The following is a 14,175-nucleotide window of genomic DNA, read 5'->3' on the forward strand; positions in this document are numbered from 1 at the left end:
AACATGTTTGGAGAACATAATATAACCAAATTTTTAAATAAGTACAAAGACGTCCTTGGTTTTAATGTAGAATTGGAATGGGACAGCTTCAGAAGAAAAAAATATGCACATATTAATTGTAAATCCAGGGGGAAAATTGAAAGATACATCCCTTTATCAAATCATTTTATCCTTTTGTAAAGAAGTTGAAAAAAAGAATTTTTCTAAACGTATTGTATTCATAGGTTTATTTCCAGACTCAGAGGACAGCCAAGAGGCTAGATTTTTGAATGAATACTGGGTTCTTAAATTAATACAAGATACTAGGAACAGACGTATATTTCAAGATAGATATGGAAATTTAGTAGTATGTTTTATATAAACCCTTTAATATAAAACCTGAAAAAATGTGGAGATTAGGATTACCAGAGACAATGAAGACGAAGACAAAGTCAAAGAAACAGTTTTCGACACCTTCGGAACCTTTGACTCTTTCAGCTGTGCCTCAGCAGCCTCATTTTCCAAAACCATATACATTAGCAAAGCAAAATGCTAACTATGCAATACATCAACCATTTAATAAACAGTTATCCATGGATTTACGAGACATATTAGTCAACATGGATGTTTATGTAAACGACAGTGATCGATTCAATATAAAGCTGAGGGATATATTCAAAAACTATATATTAATTCATAAAAATGCAGGCAGTGCCAATAAATGGTTGAAAGGTCCAAATATGCATTACTGGGATCAACAGTTAAATTTTGCTGTTTGGTTTTAACAGCAAATTAGTGTTTCGATTAAGACGGCCTTATAGTATAGATCTGGTATAATGTTAATCAATGATATTTTATGGTTATTTATTACATTAGTTATCATCTACTATTTGTATAAAATAAAATATAAAATAAAATGTATTTTTATATTATATAACAATATGGAACAGACATTGACAGATATTTTACAGCCAGTTGAATCAGTAGCACCTGTAACAGAACAGGCGACAGAAGTGTCTCTAATAGCTAAATACAGAGAAAGATTACTATGTATCATTGCTGCTGGACAATCAAAAGCTTTCTTGGGAAAAAATTTCACTCTCGAATATATTGAAAACGCGAACAATAAAGAAATTGAAAAGTATTATAACATATTTGAAAGCACTTACAGTTCTCTCGTAAGTGACAATATTGTAAATGGAGTTTTATTTGGGATTAGTAAATTAGTAGGACTTGTGCTTCCAGTGCATAATGTGAATAAATTAAGTGATGACTTGAAGAACAATTTTCTTGTTACGAATCAATTCAAACAACTTACTGGAAAGTTAGCATACAGTTATGGTCCTCTTTTAGCATTGACAATTGGGGGTCTCACTATTTTAAATAACATTAAAGGTGATTCAAAATGCTCAGATTCACTATCGCTAATTTGCTAGACGACATGTTTGTGAAATGCATTCTGGTTTTAAAACTTTTCAAAAGCGTCTGCAAACACCTTAAAATGACCTTTTTTCAGTCACTTCCCTTCGGATTTACTTCGAGAGTTTTCGGGTATTTCCGGTCCTTCCTAGACCACGGGATATTATGACGTCATAAGGGGTACACGTTAGCACGTAGCCTATGACGAGCGTAGTCACTAGGTGAACAAAACTCAACAGCATTGTGAAAAAATACATTGCTAGTGGTTGTAACAGACATCAGTAAACAAAAACTACACTCTACATGTCTTATTAACCAACATTTACCGATATTTACTCACACTTTCTGACTAATTGGCAGTGTCTGTGGGTATAAATGCTAAAATATTATCTCCCCATATTATGGCAAAATAAATCAAAACGGCTAGACTACAGTGTAGATATACATAAACACTTGTAATGTCGCTCGCGTGTTTCAATTTATTTATCTGCTTTTTTTATTATTTGCCGAGGAGAAGCATTACAATATCTTCGACAGGCATGGCGTCGACAGCATATTATAGCCCACTATACTCGACTATACTCACTGATGTCGCCTTTTGGACGGCGCATTTAGCAACAAAGTAAACATATTTATCTTGAATAAATATACTAGCTATTAGATTGCCATATTATCAGCAATACAATTGTAAAGAATTGAGGAAATTTCGTGAGTTTAGTGTTGTCATTTACATGACTTTAGCAACTCGTCTGGAAGAAAACTTGTATGGTTTCCCTTGTTGCCATATATCACTTAATTTAATGCAACAAGCCTATTTAATATTCATTAGAAGAATTCTGTAACGAATCATGGTATTCGAAGTATACAGTTTAGGAAACCAACAAATCAAATATCGCAATGTGTTCATGATATTAAATATGATTGGACAATATCATTGACGTCGGCAATCAAGGTCGTGACCCCAGCACATGGTTATGAAAGAAAGCCTGCAACTAGATACTTGGCTAGCCACGTCCGGTCCAGTTTCTCAGGGTTTGTTTTGAAGTTAGAGACGTTATTTCTGTACGACTTGAAGAATTTTACAATATATCTGATTGATAAATATGGATTACATTAACACGTGGATAAATTTAACCCGACACGAATCTCCCGATTCCGTACGTACATTGTACATACACTGCTTCAGCTTTGATCGGCGGAACCACAGGCATTTGTTTCCCGAGTTATGTCTCAGAATATTTCTATCAGAATACAATAAAATGTCGATAATATCGTTAATATTGACGTACATAACCAACTATATACGAAAGGGATAAAATTACACTTGTTTCTGTGATCGCGCAGGTTCACTCACTGCGAAAGAAGACACGTGTCGGGCGAGGGCGGAACTATCCTAGTATAAGCTTACTGCCGCGGCCGCGGTGACTGCACAAAACTTGACAACACTACCCCTCTACCTATATATAATAATCACCTGTATACCGTGATAAAAACAAGCAATAATTCGAGTCCCCAACAAGTCGATGAGACCTACTTCTGTTCTGTCCGATCCGAATGCGAGTTTCTTAGGTTTTATATGGGTTTCAGACTCGGACTAGAGTATTACGCCCTAGACAATAATAAATGTAAAGTTGTGTTCACAAGCCAAACATGTGACAATACAAGACCACAACGAAAACTGTGAAAAATTTACAGGTCAGTCTCATTTTATATATGGACAACAAAATTAGGTCGGTCACAGTTCCATTTACAAGATGCAATGACTCGGAGCGTACTTCCACATGTTCGGAGCAAATCGAATCAATTAGTGTATTATGGGACCAACAAATATATTGTGGCACATGTCCCGATACGCCTTCTTGAAGTTTCCCATTGGTATTCTAATAGCTAGTATATTTATTCGAGATGAAATATGTCTACTTGTTGTTAAATGCACTGTTCAAAAGGCGACGCGAGTACGATTGGGCTAAAATATGCCGTCCTTGGCCCGGGGATGCCATCAAACGTCACGACGGTATCGTAATACTTCTTGTTGGCAAATAATAAAAAATCAGATAAATAAAAGTCAATGAATGTGAAACACGCGACATTACAAGTGTTTATATATATCTAGTCTAGCCGTTTTGATTTATTTTGCCATAATATGGGGAGATCATATTTTAGCATTTATACCGACAGACACTTCCAATTAGTGAGAAAGTGTGAGTAAATATCGGTAAATGTTGGTTAATAAGACATGTAGAGTGTAGTTTTTGTTTATTGATGTCTATTACAACCACCAGCAATGTATTTTTTCACAATGCTGTTGAGTTTTATTCACCTGTTGACTACGCTCGTCATAGGCTACGTGCTAACCATGTCTCCTTATGACGTCATAAAATCCCGTGGTCTAGGAAGGACCGGAAATACCCGAAAACTCTCGAAGTAAATCCGAAGGGAAGTGACTGAAAAAAGGTCATTTTAAGGTGTTTGCAGACGCTTTTGAAAAGTTTTAAAACCAGAATGCATTTCACAAACATGTCGTCTAGCAAATTAGCGATAGTGAATGTGAGCATTTTGAATCACCTTTAACTTTGCAACACATACTTGTCCTACTACGCAAAATAAGCAAAGTGACTTAAATGACTTTAATAAAGTTGAAAAGAGTGACTTAATTGAAAAGAGACAACATGGTAAAGTTCTTGATCAAGAACTTATTCTAGAACTTGATCAAGAACTTGAAAACAACTTGAAACTTGACTTAGTTGAAAAGAATTTCAAAAAATAAAGTAAAAATATTTTGTATTATATATATAACAGTGTAAAAAATGAGTGATACAGAACAGCCTCAAGCACAGTCTCAAGCACAGCCTCAAACACAGCCTCAAACAGAAACTGTAACTATAAAAAGTAAAACTAAAAGTCCAGGTAGAGTTGCATGGGGTAAAAAATTAGCAATAATTTCAGCTGAAATAAAAAAAAGAAAAAAATTTAAGAGTTAAAAGAACCGATAGAGTCAAGGGAGTCAAAGCAGTCGAAGGATTTAATGGAACCATCTGAGTTTTCCCAACCGTCCGACAGATCACAATTTAATAATACTATGATTTTATTAACTCGTGGTTCACTAGTAATTGGGGTAGCTGGTTTATTTTATAAAAGACAGTTTTTACAATCAAGTGGTAAAGAAACTAAACAATTAACGACACCACAACCAATTGAAAATAAACAATTAATGACACCACAATCAATTAAAAATAATGCTCTGTTTGAAATGGAATAATAATTTTTTTTTTATATATTATATATATACACAATGACGGACTATACTAAACTAATCGTGAATGGTCTTTATGATGGTGCAGTTTTATCTGCTTTAACAATAGCTAATAGTTTAATACTTGATACAACTATGAAGATGGCTCCAGACAGTCCTAAAACAAGTGTTTCATTCAAGAAGTTTGCTTCTCTTGTAATAGCTATAAGTCGGGCAGTATTAGAGAAAGATATGTTAGAACAAAGAAATATGTTACCAGTTGATCCTTACAAAGGATAAATATAAAGGATAAATATACAGGATAAATATCAAAAGAATAATTTATATATTTATATATCTAAATATATACATAATGGGTGTGGCTATTGCAATGATGGTTGGTGGTGCACTTTTGAATGCAACTGCCTTTGTTGGAGCTGGTTATTTAGGTAAGACACTTTCAGGTGATTCAAAAGACGAACATGAAAAAGAATTGAAGAGACATGATTTAGCTTTGGAGAATTTTAATAAAGATCGTGAGGTATGGTTGGAACATAGACAAAAAGTAATGGATTTTATAGCGAAACAAAAAATTTTAGCTATCCATGCGAGACAAAATCTGGTTCTGACTGATCAAAACTTAAATTTATATCAAGAATATCATCCTTAGATTGAACATCTCGAACGTCTTAAAAATGAACCACAATTTAGTGAGTATTATCAACCGTCGGAAAATATGAAATTATATCAATATATTTATTTAGCTGGTGGTGGAATATTATTAGTTTATCTAACAAAAAAATATATTTAAAATAAAATGAAATGAAATAAAATGGAAGTATGTAAATTATGTAAACAAAAATGTAACAAAAATGTAAACAAAAATGTAAACAAAAAAGTGTAGCCCGTGATTGTACTAATATTTGCGGTACACTGTTTCGCCCAAAATACCATTGCTCTGATTGTTGTGATTCGATGGTAATAATGAACTGGTATGATATTATTCATTGTAACATATGTAGAAGATTCAATATACCTCGTGAGGATATTTGTAAAAACATTTGTGGTAACATCTATGGAAGATTCCACTGTTTTAACTGTTGTACTATTAATGAACTACTAATTAATAGCTTTGAGTATAACCAAGTGAAAAGTAAAATATTTATGATCGTAAAAATCACATAAAAATAGTTTTTAAGAGGTATAATCTTAATTATTATCTTTTATCAACTGTTACTAGAATATTTTTATCAATCAATGCAGTTCATTTAGAGCCAATACAATATCGATTACCTAACTTTAGCGTGATCATAAAAGCAATTCTATTATACTTAGAGCAATATCAGGAAGCGGATAAAATACCAGAGTTGAAAACAAAAGCACATGTACAGTATATAATTCTTGAACACTATTGGAATAAATGGAATGTAGAATATCCAGAGATAAGATTTAGTTGGTGGCGTTTACGTTGGCGTCAAATTTTTTTAAAAGTAAAACAATCATTTAAATAAATATTTAAAAATATATTATTATTATTATATACAATGTGAAATACTTGCGATACTTGCGGTAAGTCAGCGCCTGAATTCAAATGTGAAAAATGTAACAGGCGTTTTAAACATAGGCATAATTTTATTTAACATGAAAACATACAACATTCTTGCGAGAATAAAAAACATGAATATCCTGATGCATGCCCAATATGTGATCGTGTTTTTACTGAGTTCACATGTGTTAAATGCGGGTTTGCATATAAATATGAGTGTCATTTAAAGATACATCTTAACAGAAGTACATCTTGCGTTTTAAAGAATCTAAAAGATATTTCTGTGAATGTGGTTTAGAATTAGGTAGTTATTTTTCGTTGTATAGACCTAAAAAGAAAAGTTGTAAATTACAAAAAAACAATTGAATAAATAATTAATATAAAAAATATGAATAAAAAAATATATCTTATTTATATAATATGAATAAGATTCGGGACCCGCTCACGAACCGACTGATAAAAGTTGGTGGTCTTGTATACAATAAGCTTATACAGAATGGTGATCTACAACTTAATACCACACCCCCAAGAGAAAATCCAAGAGAAAACCCGAAAGAAAATAATATTTTAGATTGGTCGGTACCTGGTGGTCTTCCTCGACCATTAACAGAAGAGTATATCATTAATCCTATCACCAAACGTATGATTAAAATAGGTAATGACTCTTATTAACAGAGGTTACCGATATGTAGGTGGTGTTATAATATCACCCAAATATCATGAACTCAAGAGAACTTTAAAGGATATGTGAAATCATATGAAATTGATATAACTGAGAATGAACCACATACACAATTAACTGAACATAAATTGATAATAAAGAAAATCTTAGAACAAAATTTACAAAATACGGGTGGAATAAAAGCGATATTAACCTTAAAGATAAAATTTGTTAAAAGTGGTAACAGTGGTAAGGAAGAGACAAGTGATGGTTATTTTAATAGTAGTCCTTTACAAATTATAAATACTGATGAAATAGAAGAACAAATTCATGCAAGTTTTGAAAGAATTATTGAACATATCGCCAAATGGTTACGTGAAGGATCTGGTTGGCAAATAAAATCACTTCTTAATTTTATGTACTTATTGCAGGATACGATCCTTTACAAGGTAACTCATATATCAAATTACCAAAAGAACTACAGAATTCAACGAAAGGTCTCATTAATATACAAAATAATGACGATGGTCAATGTTTTAGATGGTGTCATTTAGCATATAAGTTTCCAGTCGGAATTAATAAAAATAGACCATCTAGATACAGTCAACATATTAATGATGTAAATTACCAAGGAATAACATTCCCAGTTACTACAAAACAAATACCAAAAATTGAAAACCAAAATAATATATCTATTTCTGTATTTGGTTATAAAAATAAAAAAGCATATCCACTTTATGTTAGTAATTATAGTTATTTATGCAGATTTCGAATCTATAACTCGAAAAGTAATTACCTGTCTTCCTAAAAAAGAAAAAAGATTCACACATCATTATCAAAAGCATGAAGTATGTAGTTTTAGTTATAAACTTGTCTGTTGTTATGATGACACATCCAGTAAAGAAAATGTTATTTACAGAGGACCAAATGCATCTAAAATATTTATGGAAATGGTGTTATCAGAAGTTGAATATTGTAATAATATAAAAGAACAACATTTTAACAAATCTTTGTGTATGAGTAAAAATGATGAAATATGTTTCCAAAAAGCAATGCAATCTCATATTTGTGAAAAATTATACAAAAGAAATGACATACCAGTTCGTGACCATTGTCATATTACTGGTAAATACCGTGGTTCAGCACATGTAAAATGTAATATTGAATTTCAAGTAATGAAAAAAATACCCGTTATATTCCACAATTTAAAAGGATATGACAGTCATTTTATTGTTCAAACCCTTGAAAATTTTAAGGGACAAAAAATTAATATTATCCCACATTCTATGGAAAAGTTCATGGCTATAATGGTTGGTACTCACTTAGTCTTCATCGATAGTTTGAATTTCTTGAATGCTTCATTAGAAAAACTCGTATGTAACACAAGTGATTTCAAATACACAAAACAAGAATTCCCTGCTAGCTTAAAATTACTAACACGGGTGTATACCCCTATGACTATATGGATTCCATTGGAAAATTCAATGACATTAATCTTGAACTAAAGGAAAAATTCTATTCCATTCTAAATGAGACTGGTATAACTAAAAAAGATTATAAGCATGCAAAAAAAATTTGGAAACATTTTAATATGCAAACGATGGGTGATTATCATGATCTATATCTTAAAACCGATGTACTTTTATTAACCGATGTATTTGAAAATTTCCGAAAGACATGTAATGTATACTATAACCTCGATCCCTGTCATTATTTCAGTGCTCCTGGATTATCCTGGGATGCATGTCTAAAAAATGACTAAAATTAAATTTGAATTATTAACGGATATAGATATGCATCTCTTCATAGAAAAAGGTCTTCGTGGAGGTATCTCTTATATATCCGCTGGTCATGCAAAGGCAAACAATCCATACATGAAAGATTATGATCCAACTCAGGAAACAAAGTACATCATGTATTTAGATGCTAATAATCTCTATGGTTGGGCAATGACTCAATCTTTACCAACACATGGATTTAAATGGATTGATTCGCCTGATTTAAGTAAGTACACCAATGAGAGCGAGCATGGATTAATCCTTGAAGTTGATCTTGAATATCCTGACGAGTTGCAAGATCTTCACAATGATTATCCTTTAGCACCTGAGACACTATGTATTACTGAAGACATGTTATCACTGCATAATAAAAAGATACGTGGCTTATTTAAAATCAAATGTGGAAATATAGGGAAATTAACTACAACTCTGAGACCGAAAAAGAAATATGTACTTCATTTTCAAAACTTAAAACAATATTTATCACTCGGTTTAAAAGTCACTAAAATTCACAGAGCTATTGAGTTTATTCAATCAAACTGGATGTCACAATACATCTTATTTAACACGAAAAAAGAAAGAAAGCAAGAAATAAATTCGAAAAAGATTTCTTCAAACTAATAAATAATTCTGTCTTTGGACATACTATGATGAATGTACGTAAACATCGTAGTATAAAATTATGTATAACAGAAAAACAAATCAAGAAATTAGTATCTAAACGAATGTTTGTCATGCAAAAAATTATAACCCAAAGTCTAGTAGCAGTGGAAAACAAAAAAGAACGATTAACCCTAAATCAACCCTTATATGTTGGAATGAGAATTCTTGATTTATCTAAAACTTTAATGTATGATTTTCATTACAACTATATAAAAGAAAAATATGGACCATGAGCTAAATTATTATTCACAGATACAGATTCATTAACGTATGAAATTAAAGCCAATGATTCTTATAAAGATTTCTACAAAGATAAAGACCTTTTTGATAATAGTGATTATTCATCAGAAAGTCCATATTTCTTTGATTATAAAAAAGTAATTGGTAAATTCAAAGACGAGTGTGAGGGCATACCAATGATTGAATTTATTGGACTTCGAAGTAAAATGTGCTCTTACATAATAGAGCCTGATTCAGAGTCTGATTCCAAAGCAAAAGATAAAAAAGAGAAAGATAAAAAAGTGTCTGATTCAGAGTCTGATTCAGATTCAGAGTCTGATTCAGATTCAGAGTCTGATTCCAAAGCAAAGGATAAAAAAGTAAAAGATACACGTAAAGCAAAAGGTATAAAAAAGTTAGTTATAGAAAAGAATATAACTCACGAAGAATATAAGACAGTACTTTTTGAAAATTTACAAATGAAACATTCCATGAATACTATACTATCGATAAATAATCAGGTTGGTAGTTACAAAATCAAAAAACTTCTTTAAGTTGATTCAATGATAAACGTTATGTTCTTGATCATCATAACACGTTAGCATATGGTCACATTAATTTAAGTAAGCTTTAGGTAAACTTTAAGTAAGCTCAAGTTGAAATGAAATTGGCCAACCATTAAAATCTGTTATTTCATTATTTTGATTAGTTATCCAAATTCGAAGATTAGTTATATTCATTTTCTTGATGGGTACTGGAACATTCACAGGAAATGAATAAGTGACAGCTTTTCCTATTTCACCCCGATCTTGTATCATTAAAATTTGTAAATAATTAGACCTTTTCCCATTGATGTAATTAGTAGGTGTATCTATAATATCACAGTAGACTACGTATTCAGTCACTGGAAGAAAATCTGCTTTGTTTGGACTAATACCCGATAAACTATATTCTTTCTCTTTAAAACCAAGTATCCTCGCAAAATTCTTAGGTTTTGAAAAGTCTACTTTAACATTATCACCAAGTACCATCTGTGTTTTTCCTGTTGGTAAAATTCTCTTAAAATTAATTATTTTATTCTACCAACTGCTTGTGATAATGTTTCTACATTGTAATTACCTGGTTCTACTTTTTTAACTGACTCTTTATTGTTAAAAGTGAAAGTGATTTCATTGTTTTCTTTCATAATATTATACCAGGAATTATATAGTTTACACTCCAACAGTCGTATCTGTTTGTAACCAGTCAGCGTTTCTGTAAAACTGATAGTAATATCATTAGATTTTTTGTTAATATACAACTTCATTGTTTTTTATATATATATATATACATACATACATACATATATATATATATATATATATATATATATATATATATATATATATATATATAATCAAAGTAGGTTGGTTGGAACTTGAGGTGTTTGGTTGTAACTCCGAGTTTCACGCTCAATGCGTTCATCAGACAAGTCTGATGAACGCATTGAGCGTGAAACTCGGAGTTACAACCAAACACCTCAAGTTCCAACCAACCTACTTTGATTATTCCCGCCCTGCTTACCCAAGCATCGAGCACTCTATTCTACGAGTTTGATACTATTTACTATATATATATATATATATATATATATACGAAGTATGCCATCAAATTTTGGATTAGGTATGATAGCACCACAAGGATATGCACTTAATGATCTCAAAGATGTTTACACACCCACAGCGTATTTAACCGGACGTAATAATAATAAAGATTTCATTTTAAATGGAAAAATAATTCTAATTCATTTAATTTAGAACCAGCAGCAGTTCAATCACATGAACATACCAACAATTTAGTAGATCTAAATGATATAGATGAGACAATCGAAGAATATAAAGTAACAAAACATCATGTACCATTTGGCTTTGCACATAGCAACAGAGATAGTAAGTTCTATACTTCTGAATTACCACAAGATTTTGTTGAATTGATTGAAAAGCCGCTAACTATTGACCATGGTTTAACTGACCAAGTTCCTTATGTGATGGTTTATAATGACAATAATAAGACATTTAGTTTAACTGATATCAGATACTATTTACCGGAAGCAGGTCCTAGACTAGACCTTCTGAACCCAAAGCTGCATTTAAAATTGGATGCTTCAAAAACAATAGTAAAAAATGACAATACTTTTCGTAGAATTATGAATTCAGGGGAATGGTATTGTAGTTATAATCTTCAAGAAGGAAATGTTAACTTATTTTATGAAAATCAGTTTAAAACATTGGGTTTGAAACCATATGAAGGTGAGGCTAAATTAAAATTGTTTACTTCTAATGAAGCGATGACGGACGATATAAAGAAAGTAACCAGTGGTATCATTGTTATTAACTGTATTAAATTAAATACTGAGAGTGAATATGATATTCTTTTGAATGGATTTTCAATAGCATGTGACCAACGTACATTATTAACTATTGAAATCCAAATTGATAACGGGAAGATTAATGTTACTTTTACAGAAAATAAAGTGTTATCTAAAATAGCACAAGAGTTAAAAGAAAATGAAGTGTTATATGCAATAACACAAGGGTTAAAGTTTCTAGATATTAAAACAATAACTTTGAAACGTATGATTCTTATAGATTTAAAAGTATTTTAGGCTTATTTTACTGTGTTGACTAACTTGAATCTGGCAGAGAAAGTAGTATATAAAAATAAGTGAAAATAAAAGATAAAGATTTTTAATTTAAGCAAACAAAATATTAATAATATACAAACACAATGACACATAATTATGTTTTAACAAATCTAACAAAACCAATAAGTTGTATTCCAACAAGTTGTATTCCAACACAAGATCAATTTCACAAAGCAGTACAAGAACAATCTGTTAAAAAAATGGAGGGATTTACCAGTACATGAAATATATAAAGTAACTGAAGTAAAAACAATTAATGGTAATTAATGGTAAAGTTATTTAGGTAAAATAGAAAATGATAATTTAAAAGCTCATTATTATTTACCATCACATATTGATAAACAGTTAGAATTTTATAAAGTTCCATTTTATATAAGATCAGGTCTTCAAAAATCTGACAAAACAGGTCAACAATATTTTAAATATAGTTGTGTTAATACTTAAATACGTTATTAAAAAACCTGAGTTGATTTTGTATATTTTTTTTATCCACTCAAAATGCACTTAATAAAAGGTTAATATTTTTAATTTAAACAAAAAAAAATATTAATAATTATATATACATGGCACAAATGGCACAAATGACAATGTCTGAGCAAATGACCACCGAAGAATGGATGAGTGTTGAAGAAATGGAGTCAAACGAAGATAAAGATCCTGAAGAATTGGAGGCAATAAACCTAGTACTCAATGAATGGGCAGGTATTTTACCTACTCCTGATCACTTTAAAAAATCTACTAAGAGAATTAATAAAAGAACTAAAACATTTAAAAATTTAATCAATCAACCAAATAATAACTTAACTAATGAAACATTTAACAAAGCAGTACAAGAACAATCTGTTAAAAATGGAGAGATTTACCTGTTAATGTTATTTATAAAGTGATAGGTGTATATCTAATACAGGGAAGATTTGGTGTTAGTTTTATAGGGGCTTTTCAAGATAAAAATGGAATAACTATGAAATATTATTTACCGTGTATTAGATCAGATGGATTACAAAAATCAAATGAAACAGGACAAGAATACTTTTATTATGCAACTGTTAATATAAAATAAACAATACTGATTAAGGTAGACGGGGAAGAACCGCTGACCGACTGCTGCCGATTGCTGGCCCTTAGATCTGTAACAATTACTAACATACATTGTTGACTTCACATGCCACTCATATGGAAATTTGCCGTTTAATTTTCATGAAACTTCGAATACAGACTTAAAAATACCTAGTGAATCGATGTATGAAAAAATAATTGCTTGGTAGAAGCGATTTTCTTTACAAAAACGTCAAATTTGGTCAAGATTTTGGGAAAAAATCGGTGAAAATTTTCCTGTAAATGTATTTGCCGTACACCCTGAACTATGACCTAGACACATTCAAAACAACATACTCTATCGATGTTTTATAGAAAATAGGTGAATTTCCAATTAATTCTTAGTAAAAACTATGAAAATAATGCATTTTTGAGTCCAAACGATGTCATTTTCCAAGTCCCAGGCGAAATCACGTAAATCTGTAATGAGTGATCCGATTGAAAAGCGAGTACCAAACATCGATAGGTCAGAGTCTGAAGAATTACCATAGAACTACGTTATCATCCGGGTACTTCCCGCTCACACGCAAAGTTGGGTCAAAGGATTAGTCCGAACGTGAAAAAATATTGCCGAACGAAGCCGAAGATGACGTTTTTAATAAATATTCATGAGATGTTATGGGTGGCGCCATGATAATGGAGTGGAATGCGGAAGTAGGTCTCTGCATAACGGATCGCCCGATAGTGCATTGGTTGTGACATCGCGGGAATTTTGAAACATTAGTGCAGTAAATAAGATTGTTTTTGTCAGGAATGACAATTCTTGAGTATATTTTGGTAAAGGAGCATGAACATTGGACTATCTGTTTCTCCTCTTTGACTGGCCGTGGTGGGACGTGAGCATGGACAATTTGACATATGCAAATAAAGTTCAAAGTCCAAAACACTTCGTGCTGTGTC

The sequence above is a fragment of the Glandiceps talaboti genome, chromosome 2 (assembly GCF_964340395.1).
Source record: "Glandiceps talaboti chromosome 2, keGlaTala1.1, whole genome shotgun sequence".
In the NCBI taxonomy this organism is placed as follows: domain Eukaryota; kingdom Metazoa; phylum Hemichordata; class Enteropneusta; family Spengelidae; genus Glandiceps; species Glandiceps talaboti.